The sequence below is a fragment of the Bactrocera latifrons genome, unplaced genomic scaffold (assembly GCF_001853355.1).
Source record: "Bactrocera latifrons isolate USDA-ARS-PBARC rearing strain unplaced genomic scaffold, ASM185335v1 scaffold_39, whole genome shotgun sequence".
NCBI classification, from domain to species: Eukaryota; Metazoa; Arthropoda; class Insecta; order Diptera; family Tephritidae; genus Bactrocera; species Bactrocera latifrons.
Genome location: NW_017537034.1, coordinates 732,927 through 746,880, shown reverse-complemented (window position 1 = coordinate 746,880; position 13,954 = coordinate 732,927). Strand labels below are relative to the sequence as shown.

At 36.8% G+C, this 13,954-nt stretch overlaps 1 protein-coding gene across 1 annotated transcript in view; it reads left to right on the top strand.

Moving 5' to 3' along the window:
* Nucleotides 1–13,954, top strand: part of LOC108972283 (kinesin-like protein CG14535) — a 239,412-nt gene that overhangs the window by 148,808 nt on the left and 76,650 nt on the right. The gene's annotated exons all lie outside the window — the stretch shown is intronic.

Sequence of the window (13,954 nt, the reverse complement as noted above, 5' to 3'; positions counted from 1 at the left end):
TTATCTCAAATATTTCATTAATGAAGTTTTTGTTTTCTTGCAGCTTTTTTTTTTTTTTTTTTTTTTTTTTTTTTTTTGACATTTCGGCACACGCCCCTCGCATTCTCATTGCTGTCAGAGCACACGCCCTTTCCCATTCGTGCTAGTGCAGTGGTCTGCGCAATTTAGTGACATGATTTGCTCGCAGCAACAGCCGAGTTAAGAATGTTAATGACCAATTTGAAAAAAAAAAAAATTGTATTTCTCTCCTTTTTATATGTATATACATATATGTAGATAGAAATGCGTATGTTTTCCGCCAAAGAAACTAATTGTTGTTTAATTTCATCTGTCAGTGTCGTTCACTTTTTCCGAGTTTCTTTTTCGTTAACTTAGCGTAAACCAAAAACAAAAATGTTTCGAGTAAATTAGTCAAATAAACTTAATTAATTTTTCTATATGTGTAAAAAATGCCGACACTGACGGTTCATGAAATATTATTTAATTTTTTACGACTTGCTCTCTTCAGCGGGATTGTGTATGTTGATTGATAGATAATGAAGGCACAAATTGTTGAATTGAACAGCTGTTCGAAAGATTAAGAGAATCTTAATATCATAATTTAATTATTTTAAATAACTGACATACTACTGTGAGCAAAGAACAGTAAGAATTTTTAATTTAAATTTCACACGAAAATCCATTCTTCGAAATATTGTGTTTTCTGGGACGGTATGGCTATCAGTGACATTCAATTTTTTGTGCGGAATCAAATTTCAAACGTTCAGAATGTTTGAAAAGGCCTTCGGTGACAATTATTTCTCGCGAGCAAGTCTTTTTGATTGGTACAAATTATTCGAAGAGAGCCGAGTCAAAAACATCAACATATGATAAGCACGTCAATAAAATAAAGGAAATTGTGCTTGAGAATAGTGACTAACAGTGAATCAGTGAAAACCATTTTGAAATATCATTTGGTCCTAAGAAAAGTGAAAGCACGATTGGTTCCAAAATCGCGCCAACGTCTTAAACAATGCTTTCCGACTACCAGGATTTCATGAAACCTATTATTACTGGCGAAGAGTCTTGGATCTATGCTTAACAGACGATCAAGCAGCCGAATATCGTGCCTAAGGTGAGCCGAAACCGAAAAAGCCACATCAAAACAGATAAAAAAACCATGTTATTATCAAGGTTTTCTTCTTTTTTTTCGAGGTGTGTTGATCTCCGGATTCCTTCCGACCGACCAAACTGTCAACAAAGAATACTATTTGAGTATTATACTTCATTTGAGCGAACCTCTTCGTAAAAATTACCGGTTTTTTGGGCCTACAACTCTTGGATTTTGCACTACGATAATACACCGCCGCTACATCATTGATTCTTCGTGAGTTTTCGACAAATTTTCAATCAATAACTTACCGTAACCACCATATTCGCCTGATTTATCTCCTTGTGACTTTTGGCTGTTCAGCAAACTCAAACTAATTTTTCCACATTACTGTCTCATCTGCTGAAGGCTGGGCATTTGTGTAGATAATGCTCCAGCGTCTCATCATCCTCCGTCCGTGCAATTCATTTCGAATGGCGAATCCAGTTGCCAACTTGGCAGCTTCTGTTAGTGAAAAATTTCGAACTGAACACTTAATTGTAGCCATTTAGTTTAAGGCTACCTTTTGCATACGGAGTCGATTCAGGCTCCTATTTTTATTTCACCTTTTGATCTTTCAGTGAATATGTATATATTGTCATTGGATCTGTCGATCGTAGAACCATTCATTGCTCCATTCTTCTCTTAGCGTATGAAAGCGTTGTGTTAAATTCCATGTTAATCTCCTTTTCTCGGTAGCATTGCTGCTTTAGACCAAGTTCATTAACAAGGTCGTATATGATATTACGCATGTACTGAGGACGAGTCGGCCCCGTTGATCTAAAATCGTAAGCCGACTGATCGTAAGCATTGCCTACTATTTTACTTGAATATATATTGGCCCGATATAGAGGATAACCTCAGAGCTTTTATTGATATAGTTTTCATTGCGTTCGCAGTACTCAGCAAGCACCTATTCCACGGGTATTATGCGGCACTTTTTCAAGTTAGTCTGGGTCGAATGACTGATTCAGAATCAATAGACTCTTGCAGTCGAGCTCATCTAAGATACTGTCAGCTCACTCCAGGTTGAGCAGGACCCACGAGTACATTATTGAATACATTAGAAGAAATACGACCTTTATCAAAGTCATACGCTTGTAGATTGAATGGTCCCAATAGATATTGGGAGTTTAGCTTTCTTGCAGCAAACGCTCCAACATTATATGAACATCGGCTCACATTTTGTGTAGATACATTCTAAGGTTAAATACAATGGGAGGATCCTTCCTTTAATATTGTGTTCTTGCCTTACACCTAGTAAAACTAAAAGTATCTTTGTCTATCTACTTACTTGTTCTGATAAAGAGTGTGCTTACAGCAAGGAATATATATATTTGTATACAGATGGGGAAGCAGTTTTAAAATCACTAAAGTGTTTAGGGTTTCAAAGATAATAAAATAATACCTCGATCTCTTTGTGGATCTAATGTCCTAATTCGCCTGAAATGAGTGCCAGGACGTAGTAATAACCCTGGCAACTGCGAAGCCGATGTACTAGCCAGAGAAGACACAACTTAGACTCCGAAAAAGAGGGATTTTATATGACCATGGATAATTGTAGATATTGAATCGACATCCCTGACTTACTCAACAAGCACGCAGACGTGACATGAATGGAATATGGGCCGCATATGCTAACTCAAAAGTAATGACATAAGAACTCTAATAGGAGTGCTAATAGGTCTATTTCTAATTGCCAGACATGTTACCAGACTAGGAACACCATTTAATGACCATCGTAGAAGCTGTCAGGAGGTAGAAGAAGCGGTCGCTATAAAACATCTTCTATTAGAATGTAAGGCTTTACATAGGAAAAAAAGCAACTTTCAAACGAGGGTTTCTTGACGATGTCTCGAAGGTTTGGCAGATAAAGCTTTTTGTACAAATGAACTCCATCAGAATTACAGGATGATAATACTTTGAGGGGATTTTGGTCCCGGCGGTTTCCCTACGGACTTCCTAAATTCCTTGGTACGTTACCAGATATCCACTCTTTACTCTTTGCTTCACATAAACTCCTTTTCTTTCTAAATAACTATTAATACATTAGACCAACAATAATAATGACAGCTGTCACCTTCAGTATCGATTGGGCTGTCTCAGGCGCACGTTGTGTAATGTGCAAAGTGTCAGAAAAAATGTCAACACAATTTCTCTGTACTCACTTAATTTGTCTTCTCCCACACACATACATGCATCAATGTTGGTTTTTCTTTTTTCCTTATGTTAGAAAATCGCCTGCTTTTTCGCTTTTCCCACTTCAAACACATTTCCTCCTTGCTCAAATAACACACATATAACCGAGCACTCTTTCTTCGCTGCCGAAGCTTTGCCGAGTCAAAATGTTAAACGCTATTTTGACAGCTTTATCTGTCAAAGCATTTATTTGTCCAAACACTAACGGACGGCCGTGTGTCTGATGTCTGGAATGGCGTACTAATACCAGTAAAAAATATAAAGGCGCGAATACATATTCCAGCACATATCACGCGTATATGTATGTATRTATGTTTGTATATATTATTCGCCTTCAATACTAAATCAACTGCGATAATCATGTGCTGATGAGGATGCGAAATCCAACCAATCCACCAAAACTAAGGACTCAAAAAGCAGTGGTTGTGGCTGGCATTGAATTTGTGCTATGTATGTGTATGAGCGTATGTGTGTGTTATTTCGTTGGCTTCAGCTTGTGCGCCTGTTTGTATGCTTTGCCTATCAAAATACCAAAAATGACGACGTTACAAAAGTCAAATTAGGCCAATTTGTAACAGTCGATGCGAGAGACAGACTACCATTACAGTGACAAACACACACACATACATGCATTTATGCATTTTCGCACACACATACATTCTACATTCACTGCTGCTCGTTTTTATTGTAGTGGTTATTTTTACGAAGCTTTCGTTTCTATTATTGTTGTTATTATTGTTCTCTGTTGAGCATTTAAAGAGGGTGCGCTTGCCTTGCCACGTTCGCTTTTAGTTTAGGTCAATAGCAATGATCTGTGTGCGTACATACATATATACACACATACACACATATGCAAATACATACATACATACATACATACACATATTGAATAAGTATATATGTTTCTGTGAAAAAACTAGCTTGTGTTATTAGGTGGCATGAGAGTACAACAACAAAATCACAACCAAATGTTTGCTGCTTTCGAGTGTGAGGAAGTGTGCATACTTTTTCGTGCTTTTTTTTTATTGTAATTCTAAATGGTGCTAATGACGCAATCGACAAACAGTTGGACAAACAGGCGAGGCGTCTCTCGCACCCGCCATCGTTTTGCTGAACGCCTGTATCGCGTGTGTGTGCGTGTGTGTCATTGTGTGGCATTGCGTTTGCGGCTGCAGTACTTGCTGTCCGTCTGCACTTTGATTGAGCCCAGACACGCGCGATTAATTACCGCATTGATGTGTGAAAATCAATATTGAATCAAAAGTTTTCAAGCATCTCTATATTTTTATGGTTTTGAGAGCCTGTTTGGGGTATCATTGCACAAAATAAATATATTATGCGTATTCTTTAATTCGTGGAAAAAATACATTTATGACAAGTTTCAATAATTTATTCCCCTAATTTGTCATTATGTAGTTTTAATACTATTGCAACATGTTGCTACAGAGTATAATAGTTTTGTTCATGCAATGGTTGTATGTATCATCTAAAAATGGTCGAGTTAGATATATGTTATATATACATATATACATAAATATATTACTATGAGCAAAAAACAGTACAACTTTTTGCTCCATTTTAAAATTCTTAATTTCTTCGTCAAAATCTATGTACTTCCTCTCGAAGTAATCCGCCTTGGCCCCAAATACACTTGTGCCAACCCGCGAAAAAGTTGTTAAAGTCAATTTCCGGAATATCCTATCATGCGAATATAACTCAAATTGACTGAAAACAGTTTCCACCGAAATAATCAAGCAAATACGTAGTTACAGCTCCATATTGGTTGAAAATTTGGCGAAAAACTCACGAAGAATCAGTGCAGTACTTGGCGGTGCAGCAACGTGGTGCTAAAACCAAGAACTGTCAGCCAATATTTCCGACCTACTTTCACAAATAGCTTTGCGCAAACGACGTACAACATTAAAATAGTATTCCTTGTTGATAATTTGGTCGGACGGGAGAAATTAGGAGTGCACACACACCTCGATAATCGAATATAACCTTGATTTTTGATCTGCTTTGACGTGGTTTTTTCGTCTTCGGCTCACCTTTCCCACGATATTCGGCCGATTGATCGTCTATTTCCGGGTCGTAAGCATAGATTTAAGACTCATCGCCAGTAATACACTTCGTGACATCATGGTAGTCGGAAAGTATTGTTTTACAGATGTTAACGCGACGATGTTTTTAGAAAAAATTTACTGATTTTGGAACATCGTGCTTTCTGTTTTCTTAGGCCTAAATGATCTCATTTAAAATGGTTTTCACTGACCCTTCCAATATTTCCCGGTTACTATTAAGATATCTGAGTGTTAATCGTCGAATCTCAAACACCAATTCCTTTACTTAATTGACGTGTTGTTCAACAGTTGTTGTTGATTGCCGTTCTGGACGTGGTTCGTCGTCAAAGCATTCTCGACCCGCATTGAATAATTTTTACCAATCCAAGACACATGCTCGCGATAACCAATTGTCCCCGAAGGTTTTTCCAAGATTCTAAAATCAGAAAATAAATACGCCAAATACATTCAATTTTACACCTGGGACGAAACAGAGATAGCTGGAGTCAACAATGGACGATCGGCGTGACACCGTCCACATTTCGCTGAATAGCCATATTTCGAGACCCACTCGACTGATATAGACCAAATTTGGTATATAATGTTACTTAAATTTGAGTTCCATTACATTTTACAAACGAAATCGACTTATAATCACAGATACTTCCCAATTTTAAATTCTATCGGTTTCTTTCACTTTCCAGCTTATACATCAAGTACCAATCAATGGATCGTGAAAAAATGCCCGAATATTGCTTGAAAGCTTAAAGTGGGCAATTTTATCCAGAAACTGTTCAAATCTATTCAAGTTCTTAGATACTGAATAAGTGGATCAAAGTTCTAATTTTGAACTTTTTTTTCCAAAATATCGGTCAATCTAAAAGAAGTTCGGAGAAAAACCTTTTCTAATAATGTAATGCTTGTTCAATGAGTTGAATCGTATCAATAAATTCCTTAGTCCCCATATACCTAACACATTGATTTTCGAATTTCCTTTAGACTTAACCTAAATGCTCGGTTACTCTCGAACTTAGTCCTTCCATGTTTGTTTTAGTTTCAAGCCGTCCACCTCCGTGCTGACCTTTCCAGCGATCTTCTATCCTCTTTTCCCAGCATGTATAGTAGATATTCTTTATAGATATGTTATAGGGTATTTTTATAAAAACCCTTTTTAAGAGCACTTTGGTTACCCGAAAGCCACGGATTTGAATATTTACAAATATTTTAAAAATATTTATAATTGAACTGCTTACAATAGAAGAAGACAGTGCCCAACTAATTAAATATTGTTCGAGAAGAGAAGCAATAACTCAGACTAATTTCGTTCCTACGATATTCGTTTGAAATATTCCAACCATTTCGTAATTGTGAAAAAATCTTCGCTATCAAGTAATATCATAATCTCCTATTATAAAAATGACTCTATTAGGCAAACCGCGAATATTTTCCATCAAATTACTACCGCTTTATCTAACTCTTTAAGCAATATTCCGCAAACATATAGCCTATCATTAATTAAGAACTTAGACATGACCCACATTAACTACGTAATCACAACACTATGAAATGGTTACGCCGCGCCCACTCAACTCCGCACCACGCCCACCCGAATACCCAAGCGAAATGGCATTTCGAAAACCTGAAAAGGATTGCTTTTTTGACTAATCCCTTTTGTTTTTTTCGCTCTCATTTCGACTGCCGTTGCTTTTTTCATTTTTGTGCCTTCATACTTCTTTCCTTCGTAATGAGTCGCACAAAAATAAATTACACAGCAGTCACGCGTTAGTTGCCATTGTTGTTGGCCAGCGTGGGTGCCGCTTTTGTCGTGGAAGCGTTAAATTAGTTGATGAAAATGCCTTGCCGTGTAGTTAATGCAATATAATTTGATTATTTGCTTAAACGTTTTGTTAAGCTGCTGATAAGATCCGTAGTGTCGATGGGGAAAAAATGCCGCCTTTGTCTGCTTTTGTGAGGCGCTGAGGATGTGTGGGTATGGTGTTGCTTGTTGAGTGGTACTCCGTTGCGATATTAATAGGATTGTGGGCAAATACGCGTTGTCACCGAAAGCTTTTCATAATTGCTGATAAAATTAAATTAGACAAATAAATAGAAGCAGCAACAAGTGGCTGGGAGTGAGTTGAGAACGGGAATTATTTGGGTTGGAAGCTTTGAGTTGGTCATTTTCGGAGAGTAATTAAGACTTTAGTATTTTAAGTATATTGTAAAGTTTTATGGTGAAAAGATGATATAAAAACATTGAAACGGTCTTACGTATTGAGTTTACAGAGGTTAGGTCAAGTCAACCAATGAGACTTTCGGGAAGCAATATATTCGAAACGGAAAAACATTATAAACACTATAAACAGCCACTTGAAATCAGCCAAGTATATGTTGCTAAATAATATATGAAAGTTAAAAAAATATCCTCAACAATAAAGAAATCCATCACACTGCCACAAACTAATCACATCAGGGAGAACAACAACCCACAAAATCAGTAGTTTCCGCTTTAAGAAGATGGAAGATTTTTCACCAACATAAAATTTGCATTTCAAAACAAAAATGTAAAAGGGTATTGAAATCAATTTCACTGAAGCAAAAGAAAAGAGAACGCGTACAAAAAAAGAAACACCCAGAGGAGCTCCACTTAACCATGCAACACCGGAGTTGCAGCAGTCGTTTTCCCATGTCGACGCAAACGAGTAACCAGCGGACAGCAGCAATGCCAATAATCAAAATCCACAATTTGCCGTACATGTTGTTGGCGTTTTTTGGGGAATAATGCGGGTGTGTGGGTGTTTAAGTAGATCTGTGTGTGTTTATTTTTCTGTGCCTGCGTTCTAGTTGATTGGTTCATGGTTTGAGGGCTATTGTCAGTCAGTGCTCGCGATTACACCGCGGGCTTTTTGCATTTTGATGTAGTTCTGGGTATTTTTTTATGGTGAATTTTTACTCTTATTTGATGCTTGGCTTGCTTTCAGTTTATTTTTTTGGTAAAATGTGTATTATTTATTTAATTATTTTAATTATACCCTGCTCAGGGTATATTAAGTCTTGCAAGGCTTTTGTTATAACCAAAATTAAAAGCCGAAAACCCTTTAAAATATATGTACACGTATATTTTTATAAATGGTCAGGTTGCCTTGTCAATTTAACCATGACCCTGTGTTCATCGTTCTGTCGCTATTGACATGAATTAGTCTCTCAGGTTTTAAGATATCTAACTGAAATTTAGCACACGCTTTTATCTCCGCAAAGAGTGCCTTATTTGTTGGAATGGCTTATATCGCATTTCTCTGACATATGGCTGCCATACAAAATGACCTATGAATCTCAAGTCCTTTTATGGAAAACTTTTTTATTTGACGAGATACCTTCATAAAATTTTGCACATATTATTACCTAAAGCAATAACGCTACCTCTGAAGAGTTAGTTCAGATCGAAGCACTATAGCATATAGCTACCATACAAACTGACCTATCAATATCAAGTCCTTGTACGGAAACTTTTTTATTTGACGAGATATCTTCATAAACTTTGACACGGATTATTATCTAAGTCAAAACTGCTATTCCTAAGGAAATAATTCATATCAAAGCACTATAGCATATAGCTGCCATACAAACAGACCTATGAACGGAGAACTTTTCTATTTGATAACATATCTGCATGAAATTGTGCTTGATTTATTATCCAAACTAAAAAATAAAATGTCTGAAGAAATTGTTGAGATCGGACCAATGAAACTTATAAATGCCATATAAACTGACCGATGAAAATCAGAAAAAATGTATTTGTATGTTCTTTTAAGCTATAAAATACAGCACTGTAGGGTGTAATTGCTTCGGGGAAGCCAAAGATATCGGTTTTTTTTTTAATTAATTATTATTATTTTATTTAGACATTTTATTTATTGCCTTACCTTTTCGGTAGTTTGCTTATTTTTATTGCGTAATATTTACTTAATATTTTACTTTCAGTTATTTTTCACAAATATTTTTTCCACTTTTTCCAAATTTTCATTTTGCTTGCTTGTATGAGCTTAAAAACTTTTTTTCATTTTGTTTTTCTTCACACATTTTCACCTCACATTCGCACTACTCCACGAATGCATTTACACCCACTTCAAATCGTCAGCTTTTAGTTAACAGTTTTACTCGCAACACCTTTTCGTAGTGCTCACAACACTCACTTAGCGCGGCCCCTTGTCCTGAATTCGGCTCAATGCCGTCTTTTTGCCAGCACGTTTGCAAAGCTCTTTCCCTGCTTGGCTTAAGGGAAAAAAATAACGGCGCTTTGCTGTATTTGTATTGAAATTCTCTTGACGAAATGTTCACTTTAAATCGTTTTATCGCCATTTAGCTGCAGCGCCGCACACACACAACCTCACACGTGGCGCACTTGGTTGCATGCTTTTTGTGGCACAAAAGAAAAAGTGTTGAACGTTTATTGTTTTTGTGTTGCAGCGAGTATTTCTCGGCATTTTCACGTAAGGTGTTCATTGTTGCTGTTGCTGTTGGTGTATTGTGCATCATTTACCGTTAAGTATTGCATTTTGCAACGCCCATTTCTCAAACAAGGCGAACGATTTTTATAAACGTGTGTTGTTTGCTTTTGTTTTTGTTGTTTAAGTGCACTCAAGTGACGGCTCAACTGTCACATTTGCTGTTGCTGCTGCTTCATGTTAACTTTTGTTGTTGTTATTTTTAGTAATTTCTACTTTTTTTGTTGTGCTGTGCAGCACTCATTTGCTCTCCTCCTTCTTGGCAAATTTTATTTTCTTTTTCATATTTTTTGCAATGTGTCACTTGTCATTCGCTGTTTACTCGGCTGCCGTTTAATGTTATTGTTGTCAGTTATACTTTGGCTTGTTGCTGTTGTGTGTGTTTGTATTTGTGTGCCTCTTAATTCTATTTTAACATTTTTTCGCGTTGTTTGTGTTGTTTTGTTTGCCGCTTGGGCTCTTCAAGCCAGTTGTTTATGCATTCACACGCTCAAGCACAATTCAATTGTCACTCAAGTCTTTGTTTACATTCGTTTGACAATTCATCAAGTTGGCATTGCGCCGGCTTGAGTTTGCAAGTTATCCAAACTTTCATGTGTACTTAGCATCATATGTACAGACATATATAATATATAGTATTTATATTTGAGCAAGCATACAGTTAGTTGAGTGTACTGTGGAACTGAAGTGGAACTAAAATTTATTGTAAATAGGTTAAGTAATGGAGCTTTTAATTTTGTAGTAGAAGGAGCATGTATTGCTGACACCAATTGCATTTAATGGATCGCTAAGTTTTCAAGAAATCCGCGACGAATGCTTAGAAGAAATAACTGCGGAGATCTTATAAAGTGTACATATATCTAGATGATCATAGTGACGAACCGAGTCGTTCTCCTTTTTCGCTATTTGGCGTCATCTGGAGATTCCAAGTGTAGCCAGGTCCTTCTCCACCTGGTCTTTCCAACAGAGTAGAAATCTTCCACTTCCTCTGTTTCTCTCGGCGGGTACTTCGTCGGTCAGTACTCTCAGAGCTAGCGTATTTCCATACAAACGGACGACATTACCTATCCATCGTATCCGTTATGTCAATGTCGCATATCTCGTACAGCACATCGTTCCATCGACTGCTAATGCAACTTATCATAATATAATAGACATATTATATCTTTAGTAGAACCTTTTCTCAAGAATTCGTAACACTTCATCGTTAGCTATTTCATGCCTTTTTCAATGTCTTCACTCTTTATGTCTTTCCCTCAATTGCTCTTTTTCCAGATTCTTAGATCTCTTGAGCTTTACAATTCTTTTTCGTATTTCTTAACATGTATACGATGTGGTTACTTGGTCCAGTTATTTTTTTTCTTTGCGTCTATATGTCTTTGCTTTCATTAAAACAAGACTTAGTACTACCTCGTATGCCATTTACTGTGATCTTTGATTATTTTTAAATATTTTCCAAGAAATTTTCTTTCAAAAATTAATAATTTCTGCTATATTTTAGCTTCCTTTTGCAGATAGAGTCTATAGATAACCTTATGTTATGTTTACTGACTAACTCCGATTTAGGAAGAATTAGCATCAGCTATCGAGTATGGGGTTTTAACTCTTCATACACTATAACCCATTTTAAATTGAATTCGATTAATTAAAGAAATCCAAAAGCCACCAATTTGCTGTATAGCTTCAATACGGCTTCTAGAATCTCTCCTATATTCTTCTCTACCTCTCGATTCTCTAGCGTGTTCTTTGGTTTTGTTAGCTGGGTGGCATTTCTTAAGTCAAAGGTGTGGTCTACCAACGCTCTACACAATTTCTACTGACTGGTTTAGTTGGAGGAATTAATTTTGGCTAGCATTCCCCTTGCCGAAGTTAGTAACCTTCAATCTTCCGTCGACACTGTCAGCGTCTGTCTCCTAAGTAGCCGCAGCGCATGCTCAGCTGTTACCTTGGGAGGTATCAGAATCCTCACTTTCGTCCGGTATGGACGGAATGCAACTGCGATCCATCATATCCAGAACAGCTGCCTCCCACAGGCCTTGAAGCATCACAACAATTTCCTTTATCCACAGCAATGAGGAGTCGTCTTTGCATTTCAAATTTTGACCCCATTACACTATTTTGTACCATCGAAAGATGTGGGGGGCGCCATACCTTACAAAGATTACATAAAGCAATTTCAGCTGTACCACTTTCCATTTATGCGCAGTAATTTCTCCATAGGGGTTGCTTCGGTCAATAAGTGCCACTATGAAATGGCTCTCGGCTATCTCGCTAATCGTCACTGTCGCTCTGAACGTTAAAGGTTTCTCCCGGTTTGGCTTTGCAGCCTCGTGCTTTTTCTTCGATCGTTTAGCCGGGCCGGCTATTTGACTTTCAGCGGATCACTGCCTTTTGAATGCAATTGCTTCCTCGATTTGCGAATCTATGATTCTTGGATATATGTTGCGATTTATACCACTCTTAGCCTTCTTCCAATTTTACATTAGCTCAAGCCAACTCATCCTTTACCTTTTTCCTCCGAATAGACTTGCTAAGCGTTTTGTATACCGCAGTTTTATAGATAGTTTTTGCTTTCAACCCCTCTCTACTGAATTTTTGGCGTCGACTTAGTCTTTTTCACCCACATAGCTTTTAGCAGTCCCTGGAGAGTGCATAACGATTTCTCCTAAAATTTTGAAAACATCTTTTAGTAGAAGATTCATTGTGTCACTAACTCGAGTTTATTGGTCGTGTCGAAGACTAGCCACTATTAAATGTGCCTAATCTTAAACATTTTTTCTTAAGACGCCTTAAACACCATTTTTTGTGCTATTGCAACAAAACTTTACCTCACTCCTAAAGAATTCAGAACTTCGACACACAAAAATCTCATTAAATTCTTAAACCCCCAAAGAGTATGCTTGTCAACACAATACAAACCTTTGAACTCTGATTTCGCCATTAAAAATATTAAACACTGAATATAAAAGTATACCACTCAAATATTTCCAACCAATGTTGCTAGGGGACAATTATTTTCCACAACATGTTGCCTGAGCGTGAGAAATGTTGCTAACGATACACACAAAAAACCAAAGCAACACAAACAAATTCGTCTATTGAAGCGAATACAAAAGACTGCCACGTGCTGTTGAGCCAACAACAACATACCAATAACTACCTATATGTTTGTATGTTGCATGCCGCAAGAAAATTACGATATTAACGAATACAAACAGAGAGTGAGAGAGAATGTTGCCGGCTGCCTAGCGTTGCCACATGAAAACGCTCTCTCGTGCGCTCAGTTGCAATGTTTTGAAAATTTTCTTTGCCACAAATGAGCATGTGTATGTGTGTGTGCTTTCTCTGCCATAAGCGTGTGTTCAGTGCGGGAAAATGTCAGCTTGCATTGGCGTACGACCGCGCTGACGAAGCGAATCGACGAATACGCCAAGGCACAGCAATTCAGTAGCAAATTCAACTTCGACGGAAACGGAACTGAACGCAACGTGAATGAAGTGAGTGACAAAAAATGTACAATTGTACCAAGTGTTTAAGGTGATGGCTGGCAGAGTGGTTGTGTGCGACCAGCTGGAAAAGCACGAAATTCAATGGGATGGTGCAATGTGAATGGGCGCTTTGGCTCATAAATAAAGGCAATTCCATGTGAATTTATATTTTGAAAAAATAGTAAGTTTCAACAAAAATAGTGCTGAGCCGAAATAAAGAATTAATCATAAAGCAAGTCGGTAATGCAAAAGATATAATTAAATAAGTTTTTGAAATAAAGAATAATAACTGAAAATGTTTGTTGATGCAAAAATTGAGTTAAAAATTTTAAATTTTGAACTAAAAATTTAAAATAATAGTTAAAATTGCGGGAAATATGTGCTTCATTATTTAATTCACCGTGTGTGTTATAAAACAATTTTAGTTAAAATATAACTGCAAAAATATTTTGTATGAAATTACAAAAAATCCGTGAGAATCTGTAAATAAAAATATTGGAAAATAAATTTAAGGAAATTCTAAAAAAGTTTGAAAAATAAAAAATAATTAAAATTAAAAAATAAGAAAAATAA